Source organism: Callorhinus ursinus, unplaced genomic scaffold (assembly GCF_003265705.2).
Source record: "Callorhinus ursinus isolate GAN/ISIS: 27379988/994484 unplaced genomic scaffold, GSC_fseal_2.0 scaffold13, whole genome shotgun sequence".
NCBI lineage: Eukaryota > Metazoa > Chordata > Mammalia > Carnivora > Otariidae > Callorhinus > Callorhinus ursinus.
In genome coordinates, this window is record NW_027397075.1 from 50094886 (window position 1) to 50100768 (window position 5883).

At 39.6% G+C, this 5883-nt stretch overlaps 1 non-coding gene across 1 annotated transcript; it reads left to right on the forward strand.

Moving 5' to 3' along the window:
- The first annotated feature begins 206 nt into the window (after positions 1 to 206).
- On the forward strand, positions 207 to 313 carry LOC112828924 (U6 spliceosomal RNA). Its single transcript, XR_003209618.1, has one exon. It is a non-coding gene; the product is annotated as a U6 spliceosomal RNA (small nuclear RNA).
- Positions 314 to 5883: the final 5570 nt, after the last annotated feature.

A 5883-nucleotide genomic window follows, 5' to 3' on the forward strand; every position in this document is an offset into this window, starting at 1 on the left:
CTTTCTGCCTCTGTGCAGGAAGCTTGCCCAGCTCAATCCTAAACTCAATGAGCTCCCATTCAGAGCACTCCTGTGCACACGTCTCTCTGCCTGCCTTGCTCCACAGACATGGTCTATGGAAGAATCTTGTCAAGATGGCACTTGGACAAGAGGGCCCAGCAGGAGAAGCAACAATGTACCCATTTTTAAAGATACCAAATTGTGTAGTGCTCACTTCTACAGCACATATATTAAAATTGGAATGATACAGAGAACACTAGCCCAGCCCCTGTGTAGGGATGACACATAAATTCATGAAGCATTGGGCACCTGGGTGGCTCAGATGGTTAAGCATCTGCCTTCGGCTCAGGTCATGATCCCAGGGTCCTGGGATCGAGTCCCGCATCAGGCTCCCTGCTAGGCAGGGAACCTGCTTCTCTCTCTGCCTCTGACTCTCTCTCTCTCTGACTCTCATGAATAAATAAAACATTAAAAAAATAAAAAAAATTCGCGAAGCATATATATATATATATATATACCAAAATGTTTAATAACTTGCCCGAGACCATGTGGTTAGTTAGTAGCAGAACTCAGAATCAGATCCCCAGACTCTTCTCACTACCCCAGGAAACAGCAACTTAGAAGAGAACTTGTCCTGGCCCAGGGAGGAGGTGACAGTCCAGAGGTAGATGAGATTAGTTTTTCTCTTCGCCTCTAATTTCCTTTGATTTCTGTAGCCTGGTTATATGCTAATGGCTTGGCAGAAACTTCAAAATTAAACTTGTGAGAGCAATCACTGTTATCGGACCTCTAGGCAATTATAGTAGCTCTCAAAGGTTTTAAAGCCAACATCCAGCCTGACCCTTTCCAAATGACTCAAAAGTGGCATTTTAATGAGAAATGAAAGCAGAAAAAGGTGTTTTTAGTTTTTTTTTAAATAAAAGTTTTTTTTTCTTTCTTTTTTTTTTTTTTTAAATGGACAAACTGGCACTGAATTTTACTGCCTATCCAAAGGGTAGGGTGGGATTGTGAGACTGGGGGGAAGAGCCCAGGGCTGTTGACTTTTGTTTGTAATGGTGTCTCCCACTGAAGCCTATTATGAGAAGCGCCACAGAGGGGTGTCGAAGGATTTGCTCCCGGTTTGGCTTCGTGCACATGAGTGCATTTGGGATAACTGAATTACCAGAGCTGGTCAATCTGCATTTTCTTCTTTATCTCTGGGTCTAGTTGAGGCTAACCTACTAGGTGCCAAGATTGAGCTACTTTTAAAAATCTATCTATCTATCTATCTATCTATCTATCTATCTATCTACTAATCTTCCAGCTTTATTGAGATGTAATTGACATGTAACATTGTGTAAGTTTAAGTTGTACAAGGTGATGATGCAATACATGTGTATATCTGCAAAATTATTAACCACAGTGAGGTTAGTTAACACTTCTACCACCTGGCATATATATACTACAAAAAAAAAATTACCATTTTTTTTGGTAGTAAGAACATTTAAGATCTACTCTCTTAGCAACTTTCAAGTAGTCTATGATACAGTACTGTTAACTGTCACCACCATGCTGTACCTTAGACGCCCAGAATTGATTCATTTTATAGCAATTAGCGTATCTTAAAAAATTATTTTTGTCCTACTTTTTTTAAAGACAAAATTCATACACCGTAAATGCACCCCTTTAAGGTGTACAATTCAGTAGGTTTTAGTACAACCAACACCACTAATTCCAGAACATTTTCATCACTCCACAAAGAAACCTGTACCCATTAGCAGTCATGTCCCATTCCCCCTTCCTCAGGGGCCAGGGTGAGCTGGGGGGCCTGGGGTTATGGGGGCCTGTAGGGAGCATCAAGGGCTGTGGGAGTCAGCCTGGGGCAATCTGGGGTCCTCGATGAAGTCAGGCACTCACTTCACTCTCCTTTCATGGGGCAGGTGTTTCTCTTCACTGGGCTACCTGGGCTTGGGAGAAAGGATGGCAGTAATGTAAATTTATCTTTCCTACCTCCTCAGTGTGTCCTTTATTTCTGTGCTTCACCCAGATGCTGTGATCCCTCACCTGGAAACTGCAGATCTTGTGAAGGTATTTTCCTGTGCAGATAGGTGTTCAAATTAATATTTCTGCGGGGGGGGAGCAAGTGTTAGAAATTCTATGCTGCTGCTGTTTTGCCGATGTCATTCCCCCTTGTTGTAGCCTTGATTTTATTTTCCTAATGAATCATGGTGTTGAGCACTTTTTATTTTTTATTTTTTGAGAGAGAGAGTGTGCACACGGGGCCAGCGTGGGGAGGGGGTGGGGGCACGGCAGAGGAAGAGGGAGAGAGAGACTCTTAAGCAGGCTCCACACCCAGTGTTGAGCCCCATGTGAAGCTCCATCTCATGACCCTGAGATCATGACCTGAGCAGAAATCAAAAGTCTGATGCTTAACCGAGTGAGCGACCCAGACAAGCCACATGGTGTTGAGCATTTTAAAGTGCATATTGGTTATCTGTGTATCTGTGGAGAAATATCTATTTAGATCCTTTACTCATTTTAATATTGGATTATTTACCTTTTGTTGTTGAGTTATAAGAGTTCTCTATATATTCTGGATACAAATCCTAGATACATGATTTAGGAATACTTCCTTTCAATTTGTGGGATGTCTTTTCACTTTCTTGATAGTTTTTGAAACATGAAAGTTTAAAATTTTAATGCAATCCTATATACTTATTTTTAAATTTTTGTTGCCTATGTTTTGGTGTCCTATTTCAGAAACCACTGCTTAATCCAAGGTCATGAAGGTTTATGCCTATGTTTTTCTCTAAGAGTTTTATAATTTTAGCTTTTAACTTTAGGTCTTTGATCCTTTTTGAATTAATTGTTGTCTGTAGTGTGAGGTAAAGGTCTTACTTCATTCATGCGAAGGTAGGGGTCTAACTTTTGCCTGTGAATATCCAGTTGTCTCAGCACTATTTGTTAAGAGGACTATTTTTTTTTTAAAGATTTTTTTTTTTTATTTATTCATTCGAGACACAGAAATACAAAGAGAGAGAGAGAGAGAGCGTGAGCAGGGGGAGAGGCAGAGGGAGAGGGAGAAGCAGGCTTTCCGCGGAGCAGGGAGCCGGATGCGGGGTTCGATCCCAGGACCCTGGGATCATGACCTGAGCCAAAGGCAGACACTTAACCATCTGAGCCACCCAGGTGCCCCTATTTTTTTTTCTTACTCAGTCACCAGCACATCCTTGTCAAAAGTCTGTTTACCATAAATTTAAGGTTTTATTTCCGAACTGCCAATTTTATTCCATTGTTCTACATGTGACAGTTAGGACCAGTACCACATTTGTTTTGATTATTGTAACTTTGTCTTGTTCTATAGTTTTGTTTGTAGTTTTGAAACCAGAAAATGAGAATCCCTCACCTTTGTTTTTCTTTTTCAAGATTGTTTTGCTTATTCTAAGTCTCTTGAAAAATTTTGGGGACTTGGTTGTCCATTTCTTCGAAAAAGCCAGGCAGGATTTTGGTAGGGATTGAACTGATTTGTAGATCAACTAGGGGAGTATTACCATGTTCACAATATTAAGTCTTTGATTCATGAACATTGACTGTCTTTCAATTTACTTAGGTCTTCTTTAATTTCTTTCCATAATGTTTTGTAGTTTCCATTGTATGATACTTGTATTTCTTTTGTAAAATTTATTCCTAAGTATTTTATCTTTTTTGATGCTAGTGTAAAAATAATCATTTTCTTAATTTCATTTTTAGATAGTTCATTGTAAGTATATAGATTGTATGATTGATTTTTGTATATTGATCCTGTGTCCTGTAACCTTGCTGAAGTTGTTTATAAGAACTAGTTGTGTGTATTTTTTAATATTTTCTATATACAATCTAAGTAAATTTTATTCCTTTTTATTGCCTAATTTCTCTGGCTAGAACCTCCAGTACAATGTCGAATAGAAATGGTAAGAGCAGACACCGTTGTCTTGTTCCTGATCTTAGAGGGAAAGCCTTCAGTCTTTCACCATTGTGATATTACTTGTGAGTTTTCTTAGAGGCCCATTATCAGGTTGAGGAAATTCTCTTCTAAGATGGTTAAGCATTTTTATCATGAAAGGATAAAAAAGGATTTTGTCAAATCCTTCTTCTGCAACTATTGTGATGATCATGATTCCCCCCCACCTTAATTGTACTAATATAGTGTATTACATTGATTTTCATATGTTGAGCTAACTTTACATTTCTGAAATAAATCCCATTTGGTCATGGCGTATAATCCTTGAGTTATTCCTCAGGTCTCCCCAAACCATGGGCTCCAAGCTCTATTGGATAAGAAATGCTCTTTAGGGTCACTGAAGCCATTAGTTTTACCCTGTTGTTAAATATGAAAATGACCTGACTTCAACAGCTAGATTGTGTTCAAATTAAAATACTTCCATCTGACCTTTTTGAGCACTGTAACTATGTACTGTCCTCTCTGGGCCCAAGTACTGAACCCTGTCTGGTGTATAGTAGGCATGCGACCAGCAATTTTTAGATGAATTAATTCAGACATTCAGGAATGAATTTTAAAGCAAACTCTGCCTCTTTGGGGGGACCTCTTCTATAGTTCTGAACTATGGGAGGTTGTGAGGTGAGGCTCTGGAGAAGCAAATATACCACACGTAGTAGGTTTTCTCTAAGCACTAATGATGGAATCCTACCTTGTGATCATGCAGATTGGTTTCAGAGGTGAAAAATAGCGGCTGAATTTAAAAATCGGGGCTTTCTTTGAGTATATTTAATCTGATGGTAGTTTTATATATATATCTGGTTGTTAGAGGTAAATATAACACTTATCTCCCCCCACATAGATTTTTCCTGTTTTTTCTCCGCTCTGTGTTTGTGAGAATAATGCCAACCTTGACCACTGTTTCCTTCCTTATTGACTCATATTGTCCATGGCAGAAAAGTGTGGTGGATATTTGTTGAACAAATAAATGAATTACAAATACAGGTTGAAGGAAGAATAGATGAATGAAAGAAGAAAACAGTGAACAGGACTTTCCTCTGAGAATCTGAATAGTCGGCCACATTTTATGTTTAAGTAGGCCCCCTCCTACCTCCATTATCCCATCTTCTCTTCCTCTAATTCCAGTTCCTCTCTCACCCTATAGAATGTTATTAATCAAGGTGCAGGCCAGGGAGAGTGCCAGAAGCATCACCCCAGGGCAGGAGCTCAGGCCCCTCCCCAGACCTGAACAACAAAACTGTGTTTAAGCAAGATTCGGAGGTGACTCCTCTACACAGTCAAGTCTGAGAGACAGTGATCTAAAAATGTGGCCAGATGCTTGCTCTGGAGTTGTTTCAGTTTCAAAAGAATCATGGTATCTTTGGGTACAGTTCAACCTTAGATAGTGAAAATCAGCATGAAAGCGTTCATCTCATATTAATAAAGTGAAATCAGCAAATAGTTCTTGAATCCCTATTGGACAGGGGAGTCGGCATCTCTTTCTGTGCTGTGAAGAGATGATGAGCCTGTATAGTTACTCCTTCAAAAAAAAAAAAAAATACTTCAGGAGTGGCCTACAGGGACCTCCAAATTACCTGAGTCATTCTTTTGGATTGAAATTCTTTGTCTCATCAGTTGGGACAATGAAATAAACTGTTATGTGAGTTACATTAGCATGATTAGGAAAAACAGACATTGAATAGACGAAAGTTCAATTTCGATGGGGGAGGAAGCAAGAAAAAAAAGTCTTAGAGTCGGAGACAGTAAAAAAGGTAAGGTTGCTTGTGGGCGTCTGTGGGGACAGTGCCTGGATCTGGGGATGCCTGCAGGAGGAAAGGAGAAAGAACTCAAGACACACCTCAACATCCTCACCGTTTTACACCCACCTGGGCTTGGCTACTGAACCAATGCAATTTGACTTTTCTAAC